The 14,031-nt window shown below is 38.0% G+C and overlaps 1 protein-coding gene across 1 annotated transcript in view; it reads left to right on the top strand.

Annotated features, from left to right (window-relative positions):
• The window catches only part of RNGTT (RNA guanylyltransferase and 5'-phosphatase), a 641,023-nt gene that overhangs the window by 348,829 nt on the left and 278,163 nt on the right, over positions 1-14,031 (top strand). The window lies entirely within an intron of this gene.

Here is a 14,031-nt window from a genome sequence, read left to right as displayed (position 1 = left end):
AGCTGAAACAAGGGGACGGCAACCGCCCATAGTATTGAGCAATAACCTAACCAATCAGGCATTTAAGTGGCTGTGAAGGAAATTAAAAACAACTTGGAAGTGGAGTGTGATCGGTCGGCTGCCCTCAGATACACATGTATGGGGGCTAGACAACCACTTATCACAGTAAAATGCAAAAAAATGGGCAATAAAAATGAAAAAATAGGGGTGAGCCCGAGTTCATCAAAGCATATGAAGAACATATAAAACATTCTAGGTTTAAGAAGGAGACAATCATTAAAATATAAAAAATATAATAAAAAGCATATTTAAAAAGTATATTTAAAAACAAATGCACAGTATATCGCTTATGTAGTGACGGAATGGTACCTATACAGGCTGTGGTGTGAAGGATCATATAAATGAATGAAACAGAAAAGGGGGGGGGGGGGCTAAAGGAACTCATGTATTGAATAAGAAAATAGAGGGTGGATATAAAAAAACCCCATATGTAGGTATGCATATGTATACCATAATAATTCTGTTTTCTGTATAAAAGATTTTTATGTGGATTACCACCTAAGATACCGCATGTGTGATGTATAGCGAAAAAAACCTTCTGATTTCTCAGTAGGTAAGACCATATAAAATTTATAAAAAAAACATGACCAAAGTGTGTATATTTATATATTGGGGAAGAACGTAAAAAAGGTTTAAGACTCATCTAATATAATGCGATGAAGGAATACGTTTACTCCAACATATAAATTTTATATGGTCTTACCTACTGAGAAATCAGAAGGTTGCACTGGACAAAATCGGGTACTGGTGAGCTACCAAACCTGTGGACTGAAGCCTTCAGGTGATGGTCACAAATAGGTTTACCGCTATGTGACTTATCTGGAAGCATGAATATACAGTATATGGTATTTTTTTTTTTAATTTATGTGAGTGGCTATTTGGCTTTTAATAAAAAACTTTGGTTCAAAGGTTTTACACTATTGGAGCCTTTTGTTTCATATATCGCTCATCTTGGGGAACCATATACACAGAATTGGTGTAGAGTCTATGGCTTGGACAACATGTAGTGCTACTTATATTTAAAGCACAATATGCTGATCTTATTAGGAGGGGCAGAGAGGCATATCCATCTGTGAGTTTCATTGTATTGGGCGGAGAGGAGAAAGCATACATGCACTGGGTGGAATGTCTATGAAAGACGTGGTCTCATTTTATTTTGATATTAAAAGGACTTGTTGATAGACTACTATTATTTTTACACATTAACACTGGGTTTACTCAGAGACTTATTTCCTAGCTGATTATTTACTTCTAAAAAGGTATTTTATATAGATTGTAAGACAACAGCAAAATGTATTTATTAGGTCTCTAGGTAACAAGCACAGGAACAGGAAGTAAAGAAAAGCAGCCCACAGTGAGATATTGAACAATAAAAACCTCAATCAGAGGCTTTAACCCTTAGGCCCCTTTCACACTAGGGAGTCAGTCGGCGGCTTCCGTTTATCTCAGCGTGGGATCGATCCGCCGATACCCCGCTGAGCAGGAGGATGACAGCTGTTCTCTGTGCTGTGTGCGGAGACAGAGCTGTCAGGTCCCCATGCATCTCTATGGGGGAATTGGATGGGAACGGACCGTCTGTCCGTTCCCATCCGATCCGCTGGACGGATGAAAAATAGGGTTTCCATCCATCCAGATTTGACGGATTGGATGTCAGCGGACATGTCTCCACTGACATCCGATGCCCCATAGAGATGCATTGGGTGACCATTCAGATCCGCCAAAAAAACTGACAAGCGGATCTGAACGGTCTGCCTGTGTGAAAGGGGCCTTAATCCCAATACAATGTTGTCTGTTTTACTGTTAGGAACACATCTTCTCACTGTTACTAGAACAGGAAGCAAATTGTAATTTTTCCAAAAGGCACACATGCTGCAGTAAACATCTGACAGGGGTTCTAACCCCATTTAACACTAATCACCCAGCAATCAAAATTAAAATGGTTATAATGGAATTTTACATATTGATCATTAGTACTCTGCTGCTTGAACATTAACTTTTTTGCTCTACTGACAATTATATTTATAAAACCTGTGTGGAAAAAAACATGTTCATGTAGTAATGAGAATTGTGCATCCAATGAACACTGTTTTGAAAGCAGCAATGTTTTCAAGAATACAAGCCCAACATTATGTAGCACTTGCTCAATGGAAAACTGGGAACCTTTTTCCGGAGGGCAAACACAACCAAGTGCCCTTTCATGGCAAGGACAGATTTCTGTGGGCAGAAAAAAGTGTACGCATGCCTCAATTGCTGGGTATGGTGCAAAGCGAGTGTTCCTAAAGGACATCATTTACGGTTTCATGTCCTTTCACACCTTCTAGTATGAGATTCCTTTGTGGTTCTTGGTCAAACACAGGGCATCTCAGAGCTGCAAAGTAATCTAGTGGTGGAAGACTTACCTCTGCCATCTGCTGTGATTGCTGCAAGTAAGCATAGAAGGACAATATTTCAAGACAAGCAGCTTGTCAAAAGTTGATGAATATTATAATGACCCATAAAGTATGCTATGTAAAAAAACAGTGTAGAGGTCAGTAATACATCTTTTGCTGATATGTGTCTTGTAATAAAACATCATATTCTAAAATGCTAAACCCTTTTTATTGTCAACATAAGCTAACAAATTTCGTTTCTGTGATAAAATAATTTAAAAACGCACTAAATAAAGCACTAATAACAGCTTATGAGCTACAAAAAAAGTGTTGAAAATCATTATAGACACATGCTGTTAAACTGTCATTTTGATTAGAATTGCTGTTTAAGAACACACGTTCTTAAAGAGTTACTAAGATACGAGGGAGATTGTATGAATGCTGCAAGGGAACAGAGCTGAACAGTAAAGTATATGTTAACTAGACCAAGCAGAAATAGAGCAAAGAGATGCTAACTAAGGAGTTTCTCAGACAGGAAGAAAAAGGAAAAATCCTCAAGGCTTCCACTCATGGGCATTTTTACATGCCATTACAGCATATTACATTGTGCTTTGAGTACTTAAGCAAAGCTTGAAGGCTCCTAAAAACAGCAAGCCATATATCAATGTGGAGAAAGCAAAGCAATATCCCAAAAGACAGTTTTTTTTTGCTTGGCATGTCCAAAGTTCTGTAATATTTGGCAGGTAATGTATAATAAAAAATAAACAAAATTTAATTAGTGCTGTTACTTAACTACGTTCCTCAAAATAATATATTCATTACTATATTTCAGTATGTGTATCTTTTAGTGAATCCCATTGCTGGCCATGTTTTACAGATACTTGTAGAACTGTCTAAGAATACATCTTGTAACTTATGTGCCTTTCCAATTGTATCAATAAATTAGGAACTCTCCTGTTTGGTTTGGGGTTGATTCCAAACAGTGGAGGGATCTCTTGACCACTGATCAGTTCAGCTTAGCGGGTTGCCAGAACGCTCAATGCTGCTGATCTACAATGCAGATTCTGTCTTAGAAGCCCTCTGCATCTAATAGGTGTTCCCATTCCACAGCTATGCCATGGGAGAGAGCCCCTAAGCTGTGTCCACCCATGAGGATCCAACCAGTCTACTCTGCATTTGCATTACTTTATTCATGTGGAATAACTAACGTCATTCATCCCCGTTCCCTGAAATGATGAACCAAAACCTTTTTGTGATATTAAAATAAATGCAGCAGTGATTGTGCTTTGTCAACACGTTTCCAATAAATCTTTTATGCATAAAAAAAACCTTTACTGTTAGAAATAGAGTCAAATGAAAAAGTAAACCCCATAGAAACTTTTGACTTTTTTCAGTATATTTGAACAAGTAATACCTAAAAACAAAACACGTGAAATTTGCTTGTTATTATTCAGCAAAATATCAGTAGATGTAATGGTGTAAGTAGGTATATCCTTGGCCGTAAAAGCTGGCATTACCCCTTCAGTAAAAAATGACTTGTTTTGCAACTCCACAACAGTTTCTGACAGACTCGGTAGAATGTTTGACCATTCCGCATTCAAAATTCCTTTTGTTGCAAGAGGTTTGTGCCTGTTTCAAATTCTCTTACCCCCCACACATTTCAATTGCATTCAAATCAGGTACATAACCCTCCATTTGTTTTGCTTGAGCCATTCAATGTTGGGTTTGTTAGTGTGCTTCAGATTATTATCGTGTGGAAAGAGCCATTTCCAGTCAACTTCAAGTTTTTAGACAGTTGGCCTCATCGCATATTCTCATCAAGCACACTTTGATATGATGCAGAATTCATATTGGACTCAGGGACTGCAAGTTGTCCAAACCCAGAAGCAGCAAAACAACTCCAGACCATTACATTTCCAGATAAAAGACTAAACACAGAGCGCTAAGAAGACCTCCAGCATATGAGAGGTAGATGAACAGATCTGATGAGCAGCTGAAGACAGGGAAGGGGGGGGGGAGCGGGGTAAGGGAGAAGGAAAAAGGAAAAAAGGTACTGACAATAAATGGGATATTACTACCAATGAACATAAGCATGAAATGGTACAATTCAATTAGGTACAATGAGATACCATAAATATGTGGATGATCCTAAAGGGATATAGTCCATAGGCACTGAGCAGCTCTTCCACAGACGAGGAGGAAGAACCTGTATAGACAAAAAGAAGAGGGGAGAAGCGCTCTAAGTGCAGACAATTTATTACAGATAACAAGGCAGGTTATATACACTCACTAGACGTGAAGGGTAAAAAGCTGTGTATGTCCAAACAATCCTGCAGCCATCCTCTGGAGGGTGTCCTCTGTTCACAGGAAGCCGTGTGCAGTTCCAACACTGGCGGTGGGAGGAAAGGAAGCCGGCTGCCTCCCACAACATCAGCGGTGAGCGGTCAAGAGGCTCGGGTCTGCGGCTACGTGGTGCAGATGACGGATGGAGGCACTCTCACAGACAGGGATGTGGGATCTGTCCAATGTGTTACGGCATGCACAACGCGTTTCTGAGCATGCGCGGGGTCATCTACACCCGGCGCGCTCTTTCATCAGGTGCTAGAGTGCCGTAGTCTCTGTGGGGCTTTAGTAGTGCTGAACAGGAAAATAATTGAGCACAGCTGAAACAAGGGGACGGCAACCGCCCATAGTATTGAGCAATAACCTAACCAATCAGGCATTTAAGTGGCTGTGAAGGAAATTAAAAACAACTTGGAAGTGGAATGTGATCGGTCGGCTGCCCTCAGATACACATGTATGGGGGCTAGACAACCACTTATCACAGTAAAATGCAAAAAATTGGGCAATAAAAATGAAAAAATAGGGGTGAGCCCGAGTTCATCAAAGCATATGAAAAGCATATGAAGAACATATAAAACATTCTAGGTTTAAGAAGGAGACAATCATTAAAATATAAAAAATATAATAAAAAGCATATTTAAAAAGTATATTTAAAAACAAATGCACAGTATATCGCTTATGTAGTGACGGAATGGTACCTATACAGGCTGTGGTGCGAAGGATCACATAAATTAAAAAAAAAAATACCATATACTGTATATTCATGCTTCCAGATAAGTCACATAGCGGTAAACCTATTTGTGACCATCACCTGAAGGCTTCAGTCCACAGGTTTGGTAGCTCACCAGTACCCGATTTTGTCCAGTGCATCACTTTTGGTTGCCATTCAGCCATGTCCTGATGTACTTTGTTCTATTGGCTTTATCCCGAATACACGTTTCCTTGAATGCATAGAATTATTGCATTTAGTTAGATTATGAAAGATGGACATATTTAACTGATTTTTTATATACAGTAAAACCTTGGTTTGAGAGTAACTTGGTTTAAGAGCGCTTTGCAAGACCAGCAAAATTTTCAAATAAATGTTGACTTGATATACAAGCGATGTCTTGATATACAAGTAGCCTCAAGTCACAGCTGAGTATAAAAGAGAAGAGAGGTGCCTCTAAGTGTAGCAATATGGTTAAATTTAATGAAGGTACAACATTTAGCAACTCACATGGTTGATGATTGGAACAGGCACATCTAAGGATGCAGGCATCAGGGGTAAAACTGTCCACATAGACCATCCTCCGCACCGCCATCTACGTCATCCCTTCCATGCTGCCCCTCGCTTTCAGATTGCTTTACTGCAGGGTGGTCTTCCCGGTCAGGATTACAGACTGGCAGCCGGCGGTGCAGAAGATAGTCTATGTGGAAAGCTTTCCCCCGGATGCCTGCATACTTAGATGTGCCTGTTTTATTAATCAACTATGTGAGTTGCTAAATGTTGTACCTTCATTAAATGGAACCATATTGCTACACTTAGAGGCGCCTCTCTTCTCTTTCATACTCTGTAGCTCCTGCTGGATTTTGCTTCTAATCCCCTTGTGGAAGCGGCTTTTTGTGGATGGACATTTTATGGTTATAATGCTATAATGCAATGCTATAATCTTTTTATATGGACTATAAACTGAAAGACTTATGAATAAATGGTTGTGGAATGAATCATTTGAGTTTCCATTATTTCTTATGGGGAAATTCGCTTTGATATAAGAGTGCTTTGGATTACAAGCATGTTTCCAGAACGAATTATGCTCGCAATCCAAGGTTTTACTGTATATTACACACCCTATTTAAAGTCATACACTTTAATCTTGTATGTAATATAGTAGACACCGTTTATTTATACACATTTTTTATAGATATAGATAGATATAGATATTCTATATATATATATATATATATATATATATACAGTATATAGATATCTCTCTCTCTCTCTCTCTATATATATATATATATATATATATATATATATACATTGGGTACGGAAAGTATTCAGACCCCCTTAAATTTTTCACTCTTTGTTATATTGCAGCCATTTGCTAAAATCATTTAGGTTCATTCTTCTAACTCATGAATGTACACATAGCACCCCATACTGACAGAAAAACACAGAATTGTTGACATTGTTGCAGATTTATTAAAAAAGAAAAACTGAAATATCACATGGTCCTAAGTATTCAGACCCTTTGCTCAGTATTTAGTAGAAGCCCCCTTTTGATCTAATACAGCCAGGAGTCTTTTTGGGAAAGATGCAACAAGTCTTTCACACACCTGGATTTGGGGATCCTCTGCCATTCCTCCTTGCAGATCCTCTCCAGTTCTGTCAGGTTGGATGGTAATCGTTGGTGGACAGCCATTTTTAGGTCTCTCCAGAGATGCTCAATTGGGTTTAAGTCAGGGCTCTGGCTGGGCCATTCAAGAACAGTCACGGAGTTGTTGTGAAGCCACTCCTTCGTTATTTTAGCTGTGTGCTTAGGGTCATTGTCTTGTTGGAAGGTAAACCTTCAGCCCAGTCTGAGATCCAGAGCACTCTGGAGAAGGTTTTTGTCAAGGATATTCCTGTACTTGGCCGCATTCATCTTTCCCTCGATTGCAACCAGTCGTCCTGTCCCTGCAGCTGAAAAACACCCCCACAGCATGATGCTGCCACCACCATGCTTCACTGTTGGGACTGTATTGGACAGGTGATGAGCAGTGCCTGGTTTTCTCCACACATACCGCTTAGAATTAAGGCCAAAAAGTTCTATTTTGGTCTCATCAGACCAGAGAATCTTATTTTTCACCATCTTGGAGTCCTTCAGGTGTTTTTTAGCAAACTCCATGCGGGCTTTCATGTGTCTTACACTGAGGAGAGGCTTCCGTCGGGCCACTCTGCCATAAAGCCCCGACTGGTGGAGGGCTGCAGTGATGGTTGACTTTCTACAACTTTCTCCCATCTCCTGACTGCATCTCTGGAGTTCAGCCACAGTGATCTTTGGGTTCTTCTTTACCTCTCTCACCAAGGCTCTTCTCCCCCGATAGCTCAGTTTGGCCGGACGGCCAGCTCTAGGAAGGGTTCTGGTCGTCCCAAACGTCTTCCATTTGAGGATTATGGAGGCCACTGTGCTCTTAGGAACCTTAAGTGCAGCAGAAATCTTTTTGTAACTTTGGCCAGATCTGTGCCTTGCCACAATTCTGTCTCTGAGCTCTTCAGGCAGTTTCTTTGACCTCATGATTCTCATTTGCTCTGACATGCATTGTGATCTGGAAGGTCTTATATAGACAGGTGTGTGGCTTTCCTAATCAAGTCCAATCAGTATAATCAAACACAGCTGGACTCAAATGAAGGTGTAGAACCATCTCAAGGATGATCAGAAGAAATGGAAAGCACCTGAGTTAAATATTTGAGTGTCACAGAGTGTCTGAATACTTAGGACCATGTGATATTTCAGTTTTTCTTTTTTAATAAATCTGCAACAATGTCAACAATTCTGTGTTTTTCCGTCAGTATGGGGTGCTATGTGTACATTCATGAGGAAGAAGAATGAACTTAAATGATTTTAGCAAATGGCTGCAATATAGCAAAGAGTGAAAAATTTAAGGGGGTCTGAATACTTTCCGTACCCACTGTATATATATATATATATATATATATATATATATATATATATATATATATATATATATATATATATATATATATAGTAATATTAGGGCAGCATAATTTATTGGTTTCTTTGAAGTGTTTATCACTTTGATGCTTGCAGTTGCAAGTTAGGGAGACTGGTGCATGAAATGTATTGAATACTGAATACCTGAAGACCTACTTTTAAATGTTTTCATGCTGAATTCAATGTAGGGGGAAAAATAAATAAAATACATATAATTTTATTATTCTTTTTTTTTTTTTTAATTATTATAAGTGCTTCTTTTGTATAAGGATATTTCTGAAATGGCAAATTCAATGCATTAAGAAGGTACTTTGGACTTCATGATCTACCCATGTAACTATTTTTTTTTTATTCCATAAACCTTGAACTTTTCACACTGGGGCAGGATATACAACAAATTCAATTTATAGCTGCAATATAACTGTGGAAATGTAATGCTTCTTTCTAAATACATTCTTTAGGTGCTTGATGTTATTTGACCTATAGTCATACTTCACACTGCCTCAAATAATTCTCAAGGCTGGCAGAGCATTTTCATTGTTTCCATCAAAGACTCATTAAAGCTGGTTTAGATAAGTACATTGCTTGAAAGTGATTTGCAAGCTGCTGTGTGATCTTTTGCAATTCATGTATAGTAAACGCTACAATTGATGGAATGGTGCGACTTGCTTGGTAGTTTCAACACAATAGTAATTCTTACTTTTTCTGAAAAATGGCTATCGATTTATGACATTTTATCAGCCACTTGATCCCTTCAAATGCTATTAGAGGTAGCAGTCATGTTGTATATGTACTCCAGAACACCCTTCTCTCTCTGTTTTACATTACAATCTAGCCTGCTATTTATAAAATGGCAGGTATAAATTGAGCATTTTGCATAGTTCATTTTGTAAATTTTAGAAGCTAAATCTACCTTTTTATGTATAAATTTTCTTTACTTTTTATGTTTAGGAATAAAAAAAAAACTATTTAAAATATTGCATATAAACTTTTCATGAGTGATGGGAAGAAGATTGCAACATGATCTGCTTCTATACATTGTTTATTAATAAAATTGTAGTACTTAAATGCCCTTATGACAGTCCCAACCAGGATAGGAGCTTTTGGAGAGGATTAAGGAAAGCCTCCTACCCTTTGATTATTGCCCACGGAGAGAACAGATCATTCTTCAATGATGGACAACAATGTAATAGACACTGAGAGCAAGGCTTGGATTAATTCTCTGAATAAGGACAATAAATCTTCCCTTCTGAAGTAGATGGAAAGGTGTAATCTAAATCTTGTACAGGCTAAGGGTCAGAGGGAATATGGTGGTCCTCCTGTAGACTGGGTTGGACAGGCTCCTTCACTTGGGACAGAAATATTTATCAACCATAATTCTCAAGAGATCTATGAAGATAAATTATTTCCACTGTATCAGACTGCTGGGACATGTCTTTTAATAATTTTTCTAGTGGACAGAATACACAAGTTTGTGTCTCTCCCATTATTATTTGGGTCACCTACTGTTTCTGTCTGTCTGCTAGTATTGAGTCCACTCCACCTGTTAGCAAACTATTGTGGGCTGTTATTTATATGTTATATAGATTACTGGTTAATTCCCCCCCCCCCCCACTCCTTTCCCAATTGGGTTCTGGCCCTCTAGCAACCAGCTCTATTACTTTCAAGCATTCTTTAAGACCAGGCCTATTTTTGACATTTGTTGTTTACATGTTTAATATCAGCATACTCCGAACCCCAAGCATTCTATATATATATATATATATATATATATATATATATATATATATATTTATTAGCAGAGACCCTAGAGAATAAAATGGCGGTCGTTGCAATATTTTGTCACACTGTATTTGCGCGGCAGCCTTTCAAACGCATTTTTTGGGAAAAATACACTTCGCATAAACAGTAAAGTTAGCCCTCTTTTTTTTGTATAATTTGAAAGATGATGTTATTCCGAGTAAATAGATACCTAACATGTAATGCTTTAAAATTGCGCACACTGCTGGACAGACTATGGTACCTAAAAATCTCCATAACTGAGGCTTTAAACATTTTTAACGGTTACCTGTTTAGAGATACAGAGGAGGTTTTGTGCTAGAATTATTGCTCTGTCTAATGATCACGGCAATGCCTTTCATGTAAGATTTGAACACTGTTTACATTTGCGGCCGTGACTTATGTATGCCTTTCTGTTTGGTGCTCAAGCATGGAGGGATGGGGTGCTTTTTAAAAAAAAAAAAAAAATAATTTTTTTTTTTTTACACTGTCCCTTTAAAAAAAAAAAAAAAAAAAAAAATTCTGATCACTTTGATTGCTGTCACAAGGAATGTAAACATCCCTTGTGACAGTAATAGGCAGTGACAGGTACTCTATATGGGAGGAATATGGGCTCTAAAAGACCCCAAACCCCTCCTCTGCACTTCAAAGTATTCTAAACGCCAATAAATGTTTTTTTTAATAATGGCGCCATTGGCTGCCGAGTAAACCAGAAATTATGTCGTGATGTCGCTTTTGAGTTACCATATCGGCAGCTGCAGGCTGGTACAGGTACATGATTTTGTGTGAAGTGGTTAAATATTTTATTTTTGTGAATTTACTTTAATGTCAGTTTATTGTGCATTTATTATTTTTGCTGTAAAGAATGCATAAACAGTAAATTCACTCTGCATGCGGTATTTGGATCAAATGAGTCTTGTGATCCAAATATCGCATTCGATACCTGTGACAGTATTCACCGTCACTGGAATTTAAAAACAGATAAGTAATGGTATGGATTGCTTCATATTTGCCAGCAATATCTCCATATAGAAATATTAAGATTTATTCCCATTTGCCATGAAATCTGTAATTCCTAAATGCTGTGTATATTATATATCTTTCAATGTCAGTAAGGTTTTCCTTTTGTTTGTGTATTGGGAGGGAATGTGGATTGCCCTGTCTCATTGTTAAGTGCTAATGACCTCCCATTGTTCTGTGTCTGGCTATTGTGTACATTGATTGCCCCCCTGGGGGCTTCTGTCTCATTGCACATGGCAGTCCTTCTGGTCAAGCTATCGGACCAATCCCTGCTGACTAATTTTCAAGTCCTCATTTGCATGGCTAAGGAGGACCTGAAGAAGGACTACAGGTACTTTACAATTGACCAATAGGAAAGCGGTTGTTGGGGGCGGGATGTTCCAAATTCTGTATATAAGTCTTGTTCCATAAAGTTGTTCTAGAGTTCCTTCACCCTCAATCTAGAGTTCTGTCTCTTATTGGGGGAATTTGCTGCAAGGGATTGCTATGGTCTTCCATACTCCCTTGGATAATCACTAAGCTCTTGTAAGAGCTTGTTCTACTGCACTCTCGGGGGAAAGAGAGGTTCACCCACAGGAACCTGGAGCCTTGTCGGAGGTCCAGGGTGGGTAGGAGACTGCAAGACCCTAACCAAGCTGCGGCGGTTCGTGGGGTCTGAAGTGGTTACGGTGTCTGGTGGAGTGCTTGGAGCCCCTTGGGAAGCACTAGGAACAGCTGTCAACGGAGGTACCCGGTCAGGGGTGCCCTGTTCCGTTAAAATATCCTTTAGTAAATTGAGCCCAATTAGTATTAATATTTTACATCTACCTTGCTAAAAAAATGTTTTTATTTTTGACCATATTATATCAAGAACATATATAGAACCACCTCATGTTCCCCTTTCCTTTAAACATACAACACATACAAAGGTCAATAATAATGTGTAAGTTGTCTATTTTGTTGAGAATATTTGTATTCTGGTATTACATGCTATATTTTATCATTTCAAACAAGACATTTTTTATATTCACAGCAAGTAAGTACTCGTCTCAGTATTAGGCTTGAAACTGCTGGGCACATGATTCATAGGAATACAAATGAAAAGAAAACTGGAAACCGCAATGTCAGAGGTTTTTGTAGGTCATGTAAATATGCATATTGAGCATATGAATGGGTAGCTATATGCGATTGTCAAGGAGGAAAAGCTTTTTTCAGTGGCCTGCTATTCTAGGAAGCTGAAGACAGATACCTTCAAGATGCTATTAGTATAAAGGCTAATGTAAATAAAATGCTGCTTCTTGTAAATGTGATATACTGAATCACATCTACTAGCCTGTAGAACATGTAATGCTTGATAACATAATGGAATGGATAGGGCCAAATGGAAAATGTCTGACTCTGTTTGTTCCAGACTAAAATAGCACGTCTCCCTTAGGCATGATTTTCAACTTGTCCAGCGCTGGCGTTTCAGGCAGCAGCAATTAGGTAACATTAATAATGTATCCCCATCAACTGCCATTTTAATGACTTTAAAGACATTAAGCTTTAATGCTACTAAGGTGTTTAACCAGGGAGACCGTGAGATTTAAAGAACTCTTTTGTTATATGACATAAAAACACATTCAAATTCACTTTGTTTTGTTCCACTTTGATTTATAAAACAAAGGAATGTAGTTGTAGATATTATTTCAAGGTACAAAGTTCTCTAAATACAAGGCATTTTAAAACCTTGAATTCACACATTTTCTTTGCCATGTAAGTTTAAGTGTGGTATATGGAAAACAGCAAGTTGTCAAAGTCATTTGTTTAAATGAATAAGTTTGATGAAGATGATGCTCAATGAGTACAATATGTTAACGATATAAATCTGATGCTCAAGGTTACCTTGTTATTGACGGCTCAAGTCATAACACTTAACAAATATAATTGTCAGCCTTAATTCAGTGAATATACAAAGACAAAAATAGCATTAAATTCTCTGAAATTATTTTGATTTCCTGGCATTTGGCATCAACACAAAGAAAAAGTTTTGCAATGATTGTTAACTGAACACACTGCATAGCATTATGTATTCAGTAACTATAAAGGAAATGGTTTCGCTGTTTTGATTTTTAATTTTTTTTTATCTGCTCACGTGTGGGATTTATCCTTTGATTAGGCTGATCTCCCAACTGTCTCTTTTTTGGACCTAAATCTCTATTTTTTTCAAAATTGTTCCTCTTCTATATGTAATTCATAGCTCTGTATAAATGTTATATTTAACTACTGTAAAAAAAAAAAGGTTAATCTTGATTTTTTGTGAAAATGTTTAGCTCTCTCTCAATTATATAAAAAATAAAAGATGAAAACAGCTGTAAGAGTAGAAGTAATGTCCAGTTGCGGGTTGTAAATGTTGTCTAGATCAGGGTTTCTCAACCTTTTTTCCAGTCAAGGCACCCTTTAAAATTCTGCACAGTCTCAGGTGCATAAAGAGCTGCATCTGAGCATGTTTTTTTGCGCATTCCTGGGTGTCACGTTTTTCAATAGGCTTCCCTATGCGCATGAAACATGCAGAAAGGGTGCCAGCACGATTTTAAAAATTATGAACAAATAGTAAATGAGGTTAACAACAAGCCCTAGCTGACCACTGCAGAGCATATAACCACTAAATTTTACAGCAGAAGCAGGGGATGGGCCCTAATAGCAGCAAAAAGTTGTCTTTCTAGGACTGTGTGTGTGTTTTCTGCACATTACCTTTAAGAATATTTGGCACTTCAGTGCAGGATGGAAAGTGTTGTATTCTT

Source organism: Pelophylax lessonae (genome assembly GCF_965119305.1).
Source record: "Pelophylax lessonae genome assembly, chromosome: 3".
NCBI lineage: Eukaryota > Metazoa > Chordata > Amphibia > Anura > Ranidae > Pelophylax > Pelophylax lessonae.
The sequence above is the reverse complement of the archived record's forward strand: the minus strand, read 5'-3'. Positions and strand labels throughout refer to the sequence as shown.